The sequence below is a fragment of the Nicotiana tabacum genome, chromosome 11 (genome assembly GCF_000715075.1).
Source record: "Nicotiana tabacum cultivar K326 chromosome 11, ASM71507v2, whole genome shotgun sequence".
NCBI lineage: Eukaryota > Viridiplantae > Streptophyta > Magnoliopsida > Solanales > Solanaceae > Nicotiana > Nicotiana tabacum.
In genome coordinates this window covers 77,403,939-77,423,181 of record NC_134090.1, presented here as the reverse complement: position 1 = coordinate 77,423,181, position 19,243 = coordinate 77,403,939, and the positions used below count along the sequence as shown (strand labels likewise).

General features: G+C 39.6%; 1 non-coding gene across 1 annotated transcript; it reads left to right on the top strand.

Annotated features, from left to right (window-relative positions):
• The first annotated feature begins 18,275 nt into the window (after nt 1-18,275).
• TRNAS-GCU (transfer RNA serine (anticodon GCU)) lies at nt 18,276-18,363 on the top strand. The gene has a single exon. It is a non-coding gene; the product is annotated as a tRNA-Ser (tRNA).
• The last annotated feature ends 880 nt before the right edge of the window (nt 18,364-19,243 follow it).

Below are 19,243 nucleotides of genomic sequence, written 5' to 3'. Positions count from 1 at the left end.
TGGTGACAAACTATTTTCAAAGGTTTATTTGAGGTCTAGATACCATCAGTTCAGGATTAGGGCATCCAATGTCCCTAAGACAGCTTTTCGGACTCGATATGGACATTGTGAGATTCTAGTGATGTCACTTGGGCTGACAAATGCCCCAGCAACATTTATGGATTTGATGAACCGGGTGTTCAAGCCCTATTTGGATTCCTTTGTAATTGTGTTTATTGATGATATCTTGATCTACTCCCGTAGTCGGGAGAAGCATGAGAAACATCTTCAGATCATTCTTCAGACTCTGAGAGATAGCCAATTATATGCTAAGTTTTCAAAATGCGAGTTTTGGTTAAGCTTAGTTGCTTTCTTGGGTCACGTTGTATCGATTAAGGGTAACCAGGTGTATCCTAAGAAGTTTGAGGCAGTGCAAAACTGGCCTAGACCCACTTCACCTACAAAAATCCGGAGTTTTTTGGGATTGACAGGTTATTACCATCGGTTTGTGGAGGGGTTCTCATCTATAGCAGCCCCATTGACCAGGTTGACCTAGAAGGGTGCTCCGTTCAAATGGTCAGACAAGTGTGAGGTGAGCTTTCAGAAGCTCAAGAATGCTTTGACTACGGCGCCAGTGTTGGTGTTGCCCAAAGGTTTAGGATCTTATACGGTATATTGTGATGCATATCCTATTGGACTTGGGGCGGTGCTGATGCTGGATGGCAATGTGAGTGCATACGCATCGCGACAGCTGAAGGTTCACGAGAAGAATTACCATGTTCATGACTTAGAGTTGGAAACCATTGTTCATGTGCTGAAGATTTGGAGGCACTATCTTTATGGCATGTCGTGTGAGTATTTACGGATCATTGGAGTTTGCAGCATTTGTTCAAGCAAGAGGAGCTCAATTTGAGGTAGAGAAGGTGTTTGGAGCTATTTAAAGACTATGATATCACCATCCTGTATCATCTCGGGAAGGCCAATGTGGTGGCCGATGCTTTGAGCAAAAAGTCAGTGAGTATGGGCAGCCTTGCATTCATTCCAGTTAGTAAGAGACCGCTTGCATTAGATGTTCGTGAGGTTGGATGTTTCTGAGCCTAGTCGTGTTCTAGCTTGTACCATCGCCCGGTCTTTATTGCTTGAGCGCATCAGGGAGCGGCAGTATGATGATCCTTATTTGTTTGTCCTTAGGGACACAGTGCAGCACGGAGATGCCAAGCAGGTTATTATTGGAGATGATGGAATTTTGAGGATGCAGGGTCGTGTTTGTGTGCCAAATATGGATGGACTTAGTGAGTTGATTCTAGAGGAGGCCCATAGTTCACGGTATTCTATTCATCCGAGAGACGTTAGGATATATCAGGACTTATGGCAGCATTATTGGAGGAGGAGGATTAAGAATGACATAGTTGCATATGTAGCTCGGTGTCTAAATTTCAGCAGGTAATGTATGAGCACCAGGGACCTGGTGGTTTGCTTTAGAAGATAGAGACTCCTGAGTGGAAGTAGGAGCATATCACTATGGATTTCGTTGTTGTACTTCCACAGACTCAGAAGAAGTTCGATGCAATTTGGCTTATTGTGAATAGGCTGACCAAGTCAGCACATTTCATTCCTGTGGCAGTTACATATTCTTCAAAGCTGTTAGCAAAGATTTATATCCATGAGATTGATCGCCTTCACGGTATACCTGTGTCTATCATTTTTGATCGAGGTACGCAGTTCACCTCACATTTCAAGAAGGCGGTACAATGTGATTTGGGAATGCAGGTTGAGTTGAGCACATTATTTCATCCTCAGACGGACGGACAGTCCGAGCATACTATTCAGATATTGAAGGATATTCCCCACGCTTGTGTTATTGACTTTGGAGGCTCTTAGAATCAACTCTTGCCACCGCGAAGTTTTCCTACAACAACAACTATAAGTCGAGCATCTAGATAGCTCCCTATGGGGCATTATATGGTAGACGGTGTCGATCACCGGTTGGATGGTTTAAGCTGGGGGAGGCTCGGTTATAGGGTACCGATTTGGTATAGGATGCCTTGGATAAGGTTAAGATCATTCAGGATAGACTTCGCACAACTTAGTCTAGGCAGAAAAGTTATGCCGACCGTAAGGTTCGTGATGTTGCTTTCATGGTCGGAGAGAGAGTGTTGCTCCGTGTGCACCCATGAAAGGCTTAATGAGGTTTGGAAAGAAGGGCAATTTGAGCCCTAGGTACATCGGACCTTTTGAGATTCTTCATAGAATGGGCGAGGTGGCTTACAGGCTCGCATTGTCACCTAGTTTTTCAGTAGTTCATCCGGTATTCCATGTGTCCATGCTCCAAAAATATCACGGTGATCCGTCTCATGTGCTAGATTTCAGCTCTGTCCAGTTGGACAAGGATTTGACTTATGAGGAGGAGCTGGTGGCTATTCTAGCCCGGTAGGTTCGCCAGTTGAGATCAAAGAGTAATCCTTCGGTTCGAGTGCAGTGGAGAGGTCAGTCCGTCGAGATAGCTACTTGGGAGTCCGAGTCGGACATGCGGAGTAGATATCCCCACCTTTTTACCAGCCCAGGTACTTTTCTATGTTCGTTCGAGGACGAACGATTGTTTTAAAGGTGGAGAATGTGATGACACGATAGGTCATATCATGTTCTAGAACTAGATTCTATGTTATAAAGCCTTAAATATCTTATTTTATCCTTCCTCGATTTGCGTGCACGGTCCGGGTGTTTTTCCAGAAGGCTTATATGTTAAAAACTGATAAAATAAGAATTTTTGCCTTAAAAGTTAAATTGAGTTGACTTCGGTCAATATTTTGAGAAAACGGACCCGGATTCATGTTTCGACGGTCCCAATGGGTCCGTATCATAATTTGGGACCTGGGCGTATGCCCGGAATCGAATTCTAGGGTCTCTAGTTCGAGACATGGATTTTTTATGAAAAATTAAAGTTTGACAGTTTAATGATTTTAAGAATTGACTGATGTTTGGCCTTGTTGATACCGGGTCTATATTTTGGTTCCGGAGCCCGGTACAGGTCCATAATTATTTTTATAACTTATTTGTGAAATTTGGTGAGAAACGAAGTTACTTTATCGTGATTCAGACATCCGGTTGTGAAAATAGATGTTTCAAAGCTTTCTAGAAAATTTCATTTGATTTGGTGTTCAATTCGTAGTTGTAGGTGTTATCTTGGTGATTCGATCATGCGAGCAAGTTCGTATGATGCTTTAGGACTTGTGTGCATGTTTGGTTTGGAACCCCAAGGGCTCGGGTGAGTTTCAGATAAGCTACGGGATGATTTAAACTTAGAAAATCTGGTATTTTTATTGCAGCTGGTGTTCTGGTGTGTTATGCTTCGCGATAGCAAATCCATTCTCGCGATTGCGAAGGGGATCTGGGCTGGTGGAGGATTTTACCCTACGCGAATGCAAGACCATGGTCGCGAATGCAGAGCACTGGGGGGTTGCTCTACGCGAACGCAACCCATCACACGTGAATGCGTAGCATTAGCTAGGCTGGGCAGGGGGAGTTGAGGTAACTTTACTCGAACGTGAGCCCAGTCTCGCGAACACGGAGGTCAAGGGGCTAGAACTTCATGAACACATACAGTTACTCGCAACCGCATTGGCCACTTAGGCCCAGCTCTTTGCGAACGCGTCAGTGTTCACGCGAAAGCGCTGAACACTAACGCCCATTGATAAAACAGTCCTATTACGGGATTTTTGCCATTCTTTCAAATTTTCAAAAGCCAGAAAGCCTAAAGACGATTTTTCCAAGATATTTTCTTCCCCAGTTTGTTGGTAAGTGATTCTAATCCATTTTCTTTCAATTACCCATTAAATTTCATGAGCTTTCAACCTAGAATCTAAGATTTTCATGGTGGAAATTTGGGGTTTGGGTAAAATTAGGGATTTTTTTATAATTGAAATTTAGACCTTGAATTGAAGTCGGATTTCGAAACAAATTACATAATCGGGCTCGGTGGTGAATAGGTAAATGGATTTTGGTCCGAACCTCAAGTTTTGACCAAGCGGGCCTGAGGTCGATTTTTTACTTTTTGGGGAAAAGTTTGGGAAATCTAAATTTATGTATTGTAGTTTATTCCTTTAGCAATATTTGATATTATTGAGTTAATTGTGACTAGATAAGAGTGGTTTGGAGGCGAATTTTAGGGGAAAGGCCCCGGTAAAGCTTTGAATTGACTACGGAGTGAGGTAACTGTTGTGTCTAACCTTGACTTGACGAAATTAGGAACACTAAGACTATGTGTTATATAAATTCCATGTGAGCGGTGTATATGCGAGGTGACGAGTGCTTATACGCCGCTGAATTATCTATTTCCCTGATTTACCATTTTTCCTTAATTATTTCCTTTCCCACCATAACTGTTATATGCTCTATATATTTTCCATGCTTAATTTCTACTTGTTATTCAATATCTTCTCCTCTTCACGACATTAGTTCTTCCATAGTTTCATGACCCCCTGTTATTTGTTTAAGTTGACTTGTTATTTGTTTAAGTTGACTTACTTGCACCTTCTAATTATCGATTGTTGGATTGGTCTCGCTATTTAGTATTACTCGTGTAGGTTTCTTTACTGTACAAGTTCCCTTTGGTCCAGTTTGGTATTTATTTACCGTAAGGGCATTGTGGTAGAACTATTTATTTGATTGTGCTTTGAGTATTTGGTACTGATATAGTGGGATCGGGCTGCACGCCGTAGCAGGGTAATAAGGGTAGATTATTATGGTAAAATAAGGGTCAATATGTTCTATACGGTGGGATCGGATTGCACGTCGCAACAGGTTGGATAATGATGGAGTGATACGGTGAAATAATGATGATTTATGATATTCTGTTGATATATGGTGGGATCGGGTTGCACGCCGCAACATATTTACATATACTATCTCTGTTATTGATGCTATTTCGGTGGAATAAGGTAGGATTTGTGTTGTCTGATGGGATCGGGTTGCGCGCCGCAACAACCTATATGTTTTCATTTCTTGAGCTATGTTTGTTTTCCGATATTTGCATTTGAACTTTTAAAGATTGGTAATTCTTGACTAGGTCGGTTTATTCTTGAGACTGAGGTTATCATTTTCAATTGACTGTTTAATTCTATTCAGCATTTCTATTATTCTGTCATTACTATATATACTGCGTATAGGTTATAGTGTAGGTGACCCGCCTTAGCCTTGTCACTACTTCGTCGAGGTTAGGCTACGCACTTACCAGTACATTGGGTCGATCGTAGTGCTACTACACTCTGCACACTATGTAGATTTTGGAGTCAGTCCCAGCCGCGGTTATTAGCGTGCTCGAATTGGACATCTGCGGAGACTTGAGGTACGGCTGTTCTGCGCCCGCAGCTCCTAGAGTCCCCATCCTCTTTCTATTTAGCTGTATATTTCCATTCAAACAACTTTTAGACCCTTATATGTATTATGCTAGAAGCTCGTGCACTTGTTACACCAGGTTCAGGGATGTGTAATAGATGTCTGGCTGGTTTAGCTTCCGCATTTATATTTAGAATATTTTAGTTATTTCAGTTCATTATTAATGTTGTCATTAAAACTGTTAAAAGAAGTGAATTGTTCTAACGTTGGCTTGCCTATCAAGTAAAATTTGTGGGAATTTCGGGTCGTGATAGTAAGATCATTCATTCAACGTATTCTTGAATATGTTCACAGCACTTATCATTATGTTATTTAACAGAACTTTCATTCATTCGAAAGAAGAATTTGAATCATAAAGATAATCTAACCAGCTATTGAAATAGAGAGAGTCAATAGAAATTAATAGTTGAACTTAGAATAGAGTTATATCCCGAATAATAGGCGAGAGCATGTCTTGTCAATACCCTTATTTCCTTCATTAATATTAAAATGTTGCTACCTAGCTACCCAAATCCAATAATCATTCGTAATTGATAATCTTAATTTTACTCTTAGTTCGTTAATAATTTAAAATCAAAGGTTTATTTTCCTGAATAGTGTTAATCAAAGGCTTACAAATAATAGCTAAAGTAACCCTTATAGCTGCTGACAAGACTGTCGAAGGGGATGTGGGTCGAAGATTCAATCTAAATCGACCTCTGGTTGAGGACGGGTTTGAAAATGCGGCCCCTAGTCCTAGGAGATTATACCAGAACGATCTATAACCAACAACAATCTAGTGTGAGCCCCCACCCATTGATGCTAAAAATTTTGAACTCAAGCAGGGAGTCATCTAGACCATTCAGACCAATTGTATCTTTAGAGGCAAACCCAACGAAGAACCTACAGTCATCTAATGGACTTTGAACACATTCCATTATAATAGAGCATCACATAATGCTATCTACCTCAGAACATTTCCTTTCTCGGTAATGGATGATGCAAAACAGTGGTTAAGGAGTCTACCTACGGGTTCTATCCATACGTGGGAAGAGATGACTAACAAGTTCCTAGACAAGTACTTCTCTGCCGCTAAGTCTAGAAAAATGAGGAACGAGATTCACAATTTCAATCAAAGTGAAGGAGAGACTATATTCAAGGCATGTGAACGGTGCCCAAATAATGGAATGGAGCAATGAATGAAACTCCAGGACTTCTGGGATGGTTTTACTCCTCTATCGAGAATGGTACTGAATAGTGCAGTGGGAGGCCTACTGATAAAGAAAACTCTGAAAGAGATTGTCGTTCTTCTAAATGAACTATCTGAAGTCATGGATTATTGGGCTACTAACCAAGGTGATTGAAGAAGGTCAATAGGTCTACACCAAGTGAAATCATTTATTGCAATGCAGGCCTACATTGCAGCTACGGCTAAGGACATCAAGCAGTTGACACTAGCCCAGGTGCAGAGTCAACCACAGTCGGGATATGATATTTGTGTAATGGGTCACAAGCATATGAGTGTCAAACCTCCACTACCGAGGAATAAGTAGATGTAGTGGGAAATTTTAGTAGAGGTAACTACCAAGGAGGCAATAATTTTAATTCTATAGGATAGAGACATCTAGGCTTTTCATGGAGCTTTTCAAGTGGTATATAAACTCATGTCAATAGAATAATCCTAGAGCACTGGGTCACAGACCTCTTGGCTTTTAGAATCAACAAAAGCAACAGTACTAGCCTCCACAGCCCAACCATTCAAGTCTACAGGATCTAACTAAGGCGTTCATCATCAAATTAGATGAGAAATTTGAAACCCAAGGCACAACCATCTGGAACAAGGCACTGTCATCCAAAATTTAGAAATACAAATGGAGTAGATTGCAAACATGTTGCCAGAAAGGGCCCCTGGGACTCTTCCTTCAGACACTGAGAAGAACCCAAAAGAGACAATCAAAGATGTATTTCTAAGGAGTGGCAAGACGTTAATCGATCCTACTGTGAAACCAAAAGCTGAAAGAGTGAATAACCCAACCAAAACATCATAGAAGCATAGAATTGGTGGATCTTTGGGCACAAAGAACACTAACAAAAAGCAAGGGGGTAAACAAAAGCCAAATAGTGAAGTTGATGAAAGGAAACACATGCTAGTGCTACCTTTTCCTTAGAAGATGAAGTGAAGAAAAATTAGATAAATGCTTTGGGAGATTTTTAGATATGCTCAAATAGTTGTATGTGAATATCCCATTCACTGAGGTGCTCACCCAGATGCCTGCATATGTCAAATTTCTAAAGGAAACCATGTAGAGTAAATAGAAGCTGGAGGAAACGATGGTGGTCAAACTCAATGCGCATTTCTACCATCCTGCAGATTAAAATTCCTAAAAAGTGTGGGGATTCTGGAAGGTTCATAATACCTTATTCTCCGGGAGCGAGAAATTCGACAAAGCCTCGTGCGACTCAATTGCATCCATTAACTTAATGTCATTGTCTGTTTTTAGGAAATTAGAAGGAGAGCTGGGAGTTTTCAAGTTTGTACAAATATCATTGCAACTGGTTGTCCAAAATACCATTATACCAGAGGGAATAATCGAGGATATTCTGGTTAGAGTGGACAAATTCGCATTTCATGTGGACTTTATCGTAGTAGACATGGAGGTGAATAAGGAGGTACCTCTAATTTTAGTGAGACCATTCATTTACACTGGTAGGAAAATCCTTCATATATATGAGGGTCAACTCATGCTAAGAGTGGGAAACGACAAGGTGATTTTCCAAATGAAGAGAATGATGAAGTACCCATGCGATGAGGTGTCTGCCTACTTATGTTTTAAACTAGATGTGGTGAGAGTGTTAGCTGAAAAACACAAGCCTGAAAATCTTGTGGGGAATTCATTAGAAAGATACATTACTCAATCGAGTACATCTGAAGATGAAGACCCGGATATCAAGAAAGAGGCCGAGACCCTAGACGCTAAAAATCAGGTGGTAGATGAAGATGAATTTAGGAAGGAAATGACTAAGCCTATCTGGAGTTGAAGGTACACCCAACCAATCTAAAATAAGCTTTCCTTGATGCTAGTAATTTTCTTGTGATTTTTTCTGTTTATTTGACAGGTGAACAGGAACATACGCTGGTGGAATAGTTCCGGAAGCATAAAAAACAATGAGCTGGAGCATAGCCGATATTTAGGGAATTTGCCCTGCCATCTGCATGCACAAGATCTTGTAAGAGGAAGGTAGAATACCTGCAGTGCAACCTCAATCAAAAATGAATACAAATCTGGCGAAAGTGGTGCGGAAATAGATACTAAAACTGCTAGATGTTGGTATAATATTTTCCAACTCCGACAACCCATGGATCAGCCCAGTGTAGGCTGTGCCAAAAAGGAGGGCATGATAGTAGTGAAGAATGAGGACAACATATTAATTCCTACTAGAACTGTCACTGGATGGAGGATGTGTATAGATTACAGACGGCCGAATGATGAAACGAGGAAGGATCACTTTTCTCTTTCTTTCATTGATCAGATGTTGGAGAAGGTAGCAGGGTGTGGATGCTACTATTTCTTAGATGGCTATTCAAGGTACAATAAAATACCCATTGCTCCTAAAGACGTAGAGAAAACCACGTTCTCCTGGCCATCAGGAATTTTTGCATACTGGAGAATTTCCTTTGGACTTTGCAATGCACTAGCTATATTTCAAATGTGCATGATGTCCATTTTTTCAGATTTGAATGGGAAATGTTTGGAGGTGTTAAGGGATTACATCAACAATTGTGTAAGGGATCTGGAGCTCGTGTCGAAACATTGTGAAGACACTCACCTAGTACTCAACTGGGAAAAGTTCACTTCATGGTCAGAGAGGGGATAGTTTTAGGTCACAAGGTAACAGCTGAAGGCATCAAAGTCGACAGAGCTAAACTTGATATAGTTGCTAAACTTCCACCACCAACTTTGGTAAAGAGAATTAGAAGTTTTTTGGGGCATGCTAGATTATATAAAAGGTTCATCAAAAAATTTTCCAACATCACCAAGCCCTTAACGCCATTACTTTCCAAGGATGTAAAGTTTGTGTTTATTGTAGAGTGCCTCCGAGCATTCGAGTTGATCAAGGAAAAACTAGTCAGTGCTCCCATAATGGTGACCCCCCGACTGGAGCGAACCCTTTAAAATCATATGTGATGCCAGTGATGTGGTAGTGGGGTCAGTGTTGGGGCAAAAGAAGAGATAAAATATTCAGACCCATCTACTATGTGAGCCAGACTTTGAATGATGCCCAGGTAAACTATGCTACCACAGAGAAGGAGTTCTTTGCAGTGGTCTTTGCTTTTGATAAGTTCAGATCTTATCTACTAGGAAGCAAAGTGATAGTGCATATTGACCATTCATCATTGAAGTATTTGTTGAGTAAGAAGGAGTCAAAACCACATTTGATGCGGTGGATATTGTTGCTACAAGAGTTCGATCTTATGATCAAGGACAGGAAGGACACATAAAATCAAGTGGCTGACCATTTGTCTCAATAGGAGAAACCATCTGTGGAAACTATGGAGATAAGGGAAGAGTTCCCATATGAGCAGATTTTCTCCATTGCAAAGGTCTCTAAAAGACTGCCATCGTATGCTGATATAGCCAACTTCTTGGCTAGTGGGCAGCTACCTCATGATTTGTCCTCCGACCAGAAGAGGAAGCTACAAAGTGAGGTAAAAATCTATTTTTGGAATGACCTTTTTTTGTTTAAATTATAAGTAGACGACATGATTCGGAGATATGTACCAGAAGGGGAAATGCAAATCATACTCTCCCATTGTCATGACGGAGCAGCTGGAGGAATTATGGAGGAAATAGGGCAATAAAAAAGTCATAGAAATCGGGTTCTACTGGCCAACAGTGTTTAAGGACACAAGAGCATATGTAGCTGCATGTGACAAGTGCCAACGGACAGGTAACATTAGCAAGAGGGACGATATGCCTCTGAACTCTATTCTGGTATATGAGGTCTTTGTTATTTGGAGCATCGACTTTATGGGTCTTTTCCCATCTTCCTATTCATATGAGTATATCCTAGTAGACGTTAATTACATCTCTAAATGGGTTGAGGCAATCCCTACTAAGACTAATGAGTCTCGTGTGGTATGTGAGTTATTGCGGAAGAACATATTCACCCATATTGGGACACCCCAAGTCATCATCAGTGGCAATGGATCACACTTTGCCAATAAATAGTTTGCAGCACTACCGTCTAAGTATGGGGTGACTCATAAAATAGGAATCCCGTACCATGATCAGACTATAGGGCAACTGGAAGTAGCTAACCTCGAACTTAAACGAATTTATGGAAAAATGGTTAGTGCTTCCCAAAAAAATTGATCAATAAAGTTAGATGAAGCTCTATGAGCATATAGAACATCGTTCAAAATGATCATAGGGACTTCACCCTTTAAGCTAGTGTAAGGAAAATTGTCTCGCTTACATGTGGAGATAGAGCATAAGGCATGTTAGGAAATTAAGTTTCTTAATCTTGATCTTAGTCTTGCAGGAGAACATAGAATGTCATAGATAAATGACCTGGATGAATTCATATTGGACGCGTGTGAGAATAAGCGAATCTTCAAGGAAAAGACGAAGAAATGGTATGACCGTCTGATTAAACCAAAAGAATTTCATGAAGAGGAAAAGGTCTTGCTATACAATAGAAGACTTAGATTGTTCCCCAGAAAATTCAAGTCAAGATGGACGGGGCCATATGTGGTAAAACATATATCACCATATGGAGAAATTGAGATCCAAAACATGGAAGGAACAGAGAGTTTCAAGGTGAACGAGCATAGGTTAAAACCTTATCTTATTGGGGATTTACTAAGCAATCCTCTAGCATCTTAACCAATTGAGTGTGCCCGATTGAGTCAAGCTGATGACTATAACTCAGAACTACCTCTAACTATTTTACAAGTTTTTATTTTTCGTTCTTTATTTGTAGCGTAAGTTAGGTTGATTTTGTTTTTCTCTTTTAGAAAAGTAGAGATTTAGTGTATAGTGAAATTTTTAAAAAAAAAATATATATATATATATATATATATATATATGTATGTATGTGTGTGTGTGTAAATTTCAGGGACAAGTTAAGGTCTCAATTGGCATTTTATGCATTTATATGTGCACTGCAGCGCACTTGGAAGGGTAAATTGCATGTTTGAGCCTGCGAAAAACAGTGTCTGAGTGCACTTGGATGTGCTCGGCTACGCATGAAGGGCTTTGGGTGTGCATATGAGTGCACCACACATCACAGTCCGTCTAACACATGTGAGTTGTGGTGCACGCCTTGACTCGAGCGCACCCGGCCGGCGCACCCTAGTAAGTTTATCTTACTTTTTTGTTTAGACCCAATTCTCTTCTCTTCTTATTCTCTCCTTTTCTTTTATTTTCAACACCACCGATGAAAAAAGAAAAGAAAAAAAATATAACCTAACTCTACCCTAACCCATCTAAACCAACAGCCCAAATCATCCCTCTCTCTCTCTCTCATCTCTCCCTCTCTCACTATTCTCTTCCTCCTATGCTCCGAGCCTGCATCTTGACCCTCACTTGTTGAATCCCAGATATGTTACATCACTTTCCCTCTTGTTCTTCTTCTAGGGTTAAGGTGGGTGCCAAATTCGGGGTAATGCAAGTTTGTGTGTATGTGTGGTATGATTTGTACTTGATTGGGTTGGTATTATAATCACTCTAGGGTGTATTACATAATCTGATGAGTAAAACAAAATTGTGAATGAAAAGTGTTCGATTTAATGCTAAAAATGGATTTTTATGAGTTTTGATGTGGGCTTTTAGCAATAGTTGTTCATCCAATACAATCCACCTCAACTTCGATGGCTGAACTTAGAATAAGTGAAAGTTGCAATGTCAATGGCATTGATGTCATAACATGGAGATTTGTAATGTATAGCTATTGACATTTGCGATTATGGTATGTTCTCTCACTGATTTTCATTTGGGTTGTTGTAGGTGCAAAATGGTGACTTCAAACAAAAGGAAGACCCCGAGCACTTCTACTGGTAAGAAGGAGGACACGTCTAAATCAAAGGGTGTGGGTTCCTCTAGATCAAGTAATTCTGCACCTTCTCAACCCTATGATCAAAAAAGGTTTTTCTCTTGGGATGCTCAAACCCAATTTCATAGCAATATGGATAAAAACCTGTGCCTAAAAGGGGAATAGTCATAGGGACCTCCTCAACGAGTGTCCCAAAGTACATGATGAATTAGTCCGTTGGGGGTTGAAATTGTTCTTTGAAGATCTTCATGAAGACTATTTGGCTGTTGCAAGGGAATTCTATGCGAATTGCCTTGAACATGAGGATTATATGTGTACTGTAGGAAGAAAAAAGTAGACTTTTCTAAGGAAGCTATCCAAAGGGCCTACAATCTACCAGAGTATGTGGACTAAGTGTTTGAAGACAACGTTTTTGTGATGCACAACAAAGAACCATACCCGTGGGCAATGTTCTTCGAGACTATCTATGTACTCGAGAAGGAGGTGGTGTGGTCGATCATGGGCCACAAATGTCACTCTTTGGTTACTAAACACTAGGGGTAAGTGTTGGTTATACATCATCAATAGTCGATTGATGACATCAGATAACAAGATTGAGGTGAATAGTCCTCGGGTAGCTCTTATACGGTGCTTTGTCAATGAACATGACTTTGATGTGGCTAAAATTATCCAGGATGAGATGAAAATTTGTTCACTAGTGTATAGGTATGGTTTCTTTTTCCCTACTTTAGTCACTCGTTTGTGTCATGAGGCAAGGGTACCAGAAAACAAGTCCAAGGATGGGAAGGAAAAGCGGGAGAAGAAATTTTAGGCCAATAAAGTTATCATAGGGAAGGAACCTACCGTTGTTGCTGAAGTTGAGAGTGAGGAGTTGGATGGACCCATTGAGGAAAGGGAGGTAAACATGGAAGATGCTAGTGCTAGTTCACCAAGTTAGCAGGTTGTAGGAGAACCATCACAGTTCATAGTAACCGTGGATGGTTGTAGTGGAACATGTGATGACTGAAATGCGCACTTCTGTTGAAGGACTAGGCACTTGAGTGGAGTAGCTTGTTGGGTAAAATGCAAAATCTACATGGAAGATCATGGCATGGTTGCGTGGATTTGTTCTGGTTAGTCACATGAACCCTGGATAGTCTCAGATATAGATCGACGTAGTTAGGGAAGTTTCTTTCATCTTTGCATTTTAATTCTGTGACATGGGGACATACCACTAGTTAAGTGTGGGGTGGGGCTGTAAAGAGTTGCGTGCTAGTTTCTTTCTGTATTGAGAAAAACAAAATAAAACCCCCCCAAAAATATTTTATTTTTGTCTTTCTAGGATAACTTCTTAACTTGTACTTCCATGGGTTTCTTGTTTGGTTGTTTACCATGGTTGTAATAGTTTGAGCCAAATGCTTTCTAGAGTAGAATTTTTTGGTTGCTTCTTTATTTTAGATAAGTTTTTGAAAAGTTGCTTGTGGTTGGCAAAATTGACTGTGCTTGGCTTGTGAGATGCATGATCTTGTCCTTGTAAGTTAGAGAGATCATTGGTAACTGTGGTCTGAAGTGAGTGCCTATCCAAAATATTGTGTGTGGTAAGATGAATGCTTGCTTAGTAGTCATGCCCTACAGAGTCTAGAACTTGGCTTGGTTGTGACTCAAGGAGAAAACATAGATAATAGTTGAGTTTGGAGATGATCGCAGGCCCTCTTTGTTAGCCCTTCTTTGCTACTTTGACCCCTCCAAAGCATTGAAGAAGTTATCTCTAGTTAGCCTAGTTGAGCCTAAATCCCACTTTCCTTGACAACCACATTATAACCTAGACCCTAGGCTTCCTAAGCACTTGAATGCATTGTGCATGATTCTGAGAGATGAAGAGAACTAAGTGTGGGGGTGGAGGTTGGTTTTGACTGCAACCGATGAGAAGTGGAAAAATGTGCATCATCTTGACTGTATATGAGGTACATGCGGGATTATGAAAAGTAATTGAAAAAAAGGTAATACTCTCATGTTGCATTAAGTGAACAAAAAAAGAACATTCCCCTGCTGAGTTAAATCCCTGTTATTCTGTGCTTAAAGAAATGGGAAGCGAGTGCTCTTCTGAATTCGAAGTACGGAGGCAGTTGTGATCTAAAAGGTGTAGGTCACATATGAAGTTGTAGGTATTAAAGTGCTTAGAGAAGTGTAGATACTCTTATCCAGATTATATCTGACGCATACTATAGCCTACATTACAACCAAATGCAAAGCCTTGCATGATCCAGAAGAAATTGTTTCTACATCAGTGGAGATTCATACATTGGCCAAGCTTATGGCACTCTTGAAGGCATGATTCATTTGTTTTATGAGTGTGAGCGATTGTTACTTTTTTACCCTACGCTTTTCTAATACCTAGTATGTGAATGGGCAATTTTTCTTTCTTGTGAGGTGTATCGAAGATTTGATGCCGATTTAACCACGGCACTAATGGGTTGCCATGACCCAGGTTAAGGTTGCATGTGACCTCAAAATTGTATCTAATTAATTCTTGTTGGTTGCCTGTCTAGAAAGATTTCAGTGTTAGGAGCAATTTATCTCTAGATTTGCTCGGGACGAGCAAAAGATTAGTATGGGGGTGTTTGATGAGCTTAATATCACTTGAAATTTTGATCATTTTGTCTTTAATCGGGTTGATTTGATGGGGTCTTTTCTTGAATTACGGTCTAATATGTTATTTTTTGGTGTCGGTGTTGATGAGATGATCAATGGACAAATAATTGACAAAGTGGGAGGAAAAACAAGCTGAAGAAATGAAGAAAAAGTAGCGTGGATGCGCAGCTTAACGCCGTGAATGCACGTATTGGAATATCGGAGGTCTGGAGGAGATGCATGCCCACATGCACGCCCAAGTACCCAGGTATACGGCAACGCACGTTCGCATACGGGAAATTTAAGTCAGGTTTGTTTTTGTAAATTGTGGGAAATTTTTCTTGACATATATGAAGCCTAAGCTCGTTCCAAACTAGTTGTCTTGGATTTTGGAGCAACTTTTGGAGAGAAGAATGCAAGAAAATGATAGACTTTGAATACTTCATGTGAATCATTCAATACAAAAGTTTGTTTGAATTTGTCGGTTGTAATATTTTCTTGTCCTCTTAATACTCTTATGATGAAAAGTTTCTCCATAATGAAATAGTCCTTTTTAGGGTTATTGACAGATGTTGTGTCTTGATTATTATTCATGAATTTGATTTCTGTTAGTTGCTTGAATTTGTTGAACGAGTTGCAAATTGAATTGCAAGACTATTTGTGGTTTTACTTTAATCGGAAGAGAAATGTTGTTGCAAATTTATCTTATTTGGGTGAATTTCACGACTCTCATAGGTAATTGAAAGAGTTTGTAGAGTTATCAATTGACCCAATACAGATAAATAGTCGGCATGTGCTCTTTGTAAGATCATTCATTCAATGTATTCTTGCATATGTTAATAGCATTTGTGATTAGGTTATTTAATGAAACTCTCATTCATTCGAAAGAAGAATTTGAATCCTAAAGATTATCTAAGAATTTATTGAAATCGAGAGAGCCAATAGAACTTAAGAGTTGAACTTAGAATAGAGTTATATCAGGAATAATCGAGCATATGTCTTGTCAATTCCCTTATTTCTATAACTGATATTCAATTGTAGCTACCTAGCTACCCAATTGGCAACAATATTTTGTAGTTGATAATCTTAGTTTTACTCCTAGTTCGTTGGTAATTCAAAGTTAAATGTTTATTTTCCTGAATAGTGTTAAGCTAAATATTTATTTGAAGCATTATTTAAACTAATCCTTATGGAGACGATTAATAACTATACTATATTTGACTAGCGAGACAAAGTTTTATACACTAATTTTGCACTCGTCATTGTGTTATGCTACCGACAATCAAATTTGTGATGATGGGATATGCCACGTCTCAAAAAAGCTATCTATTTTTTTTTATCTAGAGACTAGGTCCTTCTTTGTCAGTTAGGATGTCAAATTCTTTAAGCATATATTTCTTTTCAAACATTCTCAATTGAATGGTGCCACACAGATCCCTTCTTTGTCCTCTTGTTTTCTTGATGTTGAAGAGGATCCACCCGCTTATACAACATCTCAGGTTGATCCTAGTCTATCTAGTACATCTTTCAAGCATTATAATATGAAGAGTGAGGCAGATATAGTCACCCTACAAGAGATTAGAGAGGGAGAGTAGACCCCTCATTTGGTTTAACTAGACCAGATAATGTCCAGAAGGCTGATCATAGTTTCTTAGACTCCATTTCCGATGTAGTTAGTTATGATTTTCTTTCTCCCTATAACTAATGTTACCTATCTCGTTTCTCAATAGAAATAGAACCTAAGTCTTATTTTGTAACGACCCGACCGGTCGTTTTGAGCATTTGTATTTCCTTCAACTATTTAAAGTCTTGAGTAGCATTGTATGATGTATTATGACTTGTGTGAATCGTCGATTTTGGTTTTAAGGTTATTCAGAATTATTTTGGGAAAAATAATTCTCAACTAGGAAGTTTTAAGTTGGAAGAGTTGACCAAGTTTGATTTTTATGTATTTGACGCCGGATCGGAGTTTTGATGGTTCTGTTAGGTTCGGATGGTGATTTTGGACTTAGTCGTATGCCCGAATTGCATTTGGATATTTCTAGCAGGTTTCGTCACTAATTAGGGAAAGTTGTAAATTTGAAGGTTTGGAATGTTCATAAGTTTGACCGAGAGTTGACATTGATAATATTTTGTTTGGATTGTAGTTCTAGGAATTGAAATAACTTCGTTATGTCATTTGGGACTTGTGTGCAAATTTTGAGTCCATTCCGGATTGATTTGATATGGTTCGGCACGAGTGTTGGAAGTTGAAAGTTCAAAAGTTCATTAAGCTTGATTTGAGATGCGATTCTTTGTTTCAATGTTTTTATGTGTGATTTGAGGCCTTGAGTAGGTCCATTTTATGTTATGTGACTTGTTGGTATATTCGGACAAAGTCTCGAGCGGTTCGGACATGTTTCAGATTGATTTCAGGCCATTTTCTTCATATTTTCATTGTTGGTTTCTACTGGTGTCTGGTACCCAAATTGTTCTTCGCGATTGCGAAGGTAGAGGTGCGATCACGTAGAGGTAAATCTTGATCTAGGCACTTTCTTAATCACGGTCGTGATTAAATGCTCATGTTCGCATAGCTTTGTGTTAGTTACAGTACGCATTCGCATAGGAGAGGTCGCATTTGCATAGAGCTGAGCTGAGAGTTGGGCGCTGGTGATTCCTCTTTCGTGTTCGCATGGGTCAGTCCACGTTCGCGGAGATTTGGTATATGAGGGCATCGCATTCGCATGAGGAGGCTCGCGAACACGTAGAGTATTTCAGTGGTAGTGTATCTTTATTCTTTGCGATTACGATGGTATTTCTGCGATCACGATTTATTGATACGTCCAGTGATTATAAGTACTCTATTTTCGGAGGTTTTGGCCTTTTTAACATATTTGGAGCTATGGAGCCTGGATTGAGGTGATTTTCACCACATAGATTGCGGTAAGTGTTCTCTACTCGATTTTGATTGTATTTTATGAATCTATCTCCGTTTTTACGTTTGATTGATGATTTCAAAAGAGAATTTGGGAGGTTTTGTCTAAAATATCATAAAATGAATTTTTGAGTTTATAACATCGATTTGGAGTCGCATTTGAGTGAAACAATTATAGTTGGACTCGTAATTGAATGGATTGTCAGATTTTATAAGTTTCGTTAGGTTCCGAGGTATGGGCCTGGGTTTCACTTTTTGTTGACTTTGAGCTTTTGATTAAAGAAGAAAGATTCTTTCCTTTATCTTATGTGCTATCTCATGTAGTAATTATCTTTTTCAATTGGGAGAGATGGCTGAGTGGACTAAAGCGGCGGATTGCTAATCCGTTGTACGAGTTAATCGTACCGAGGGTTCGAATCCCTCTCTTTCCGTTGATGACTTGATTTTTTTTTTCAAATTTCGAAATCCTAACCTTTATCGATTGGGTTTGTTTCCTTGGGCATTATTTGATATTCTTGAGTTGCTTTTGGCTAGTTTCGAGTCGTTCGAAGTACGCGGGGGATGGTGTTTTTAAAGTATAGTTTGGCTTGTTCAGTTTTGGATTCGACTTATTCGAGGTAAGTAACACTTTTAAAATTGGTTCTGGGGTTATGAATAACGGAATATATGTGTTACGTGTTGGTGTTGAGGTGACGCATATACTAGGTGACGGGCATGTGGGCGTGCACTGTTTGAATTATGACTTGGTTCATTTTGTGGTACTGTGTAGTTACTTAATCTTGTTTTACTCTATAAAATTTCTACGTGCTAGAGTAATTGAGTTGTTATCCACGTTAGAAACCATGTTTACACTATATGCTTATCTTGTTGGGACCTGTTGAGGTCATTTTTGTTGTTGAGTCATTTGCTTAAATTATAATTATGTACTCAGTCATATTCATCATTTGCATATCATATCTCAGTCTTTGTTATCATTTATTGTTACATTATGTATCATTGTTTAGGCTGATTGGCATGAGATTTGTGAGCCCGAGACACTGAAGAAATTGATGACTGAGTGAGGCCGAGGGCCTAATTGTAAGTGATATTATAGGATCAGGCAGAGCGCCACAACATGCTTTATTGATTTATGTTGAGATCGGGTTGTACACCGTGGCATATCATGTTGGCTAATATTAGCGCTTGGGCAGGATCCGCTCCTCTGAAGTCTAACATACCAATAGTGAGTGTATGTACCGAGTGCCGAGTGCCGAGCACCGAGCGCTGAGTGTGAGACTGTGAGACTTATTACTCTGAGAGTGTGAATTCATG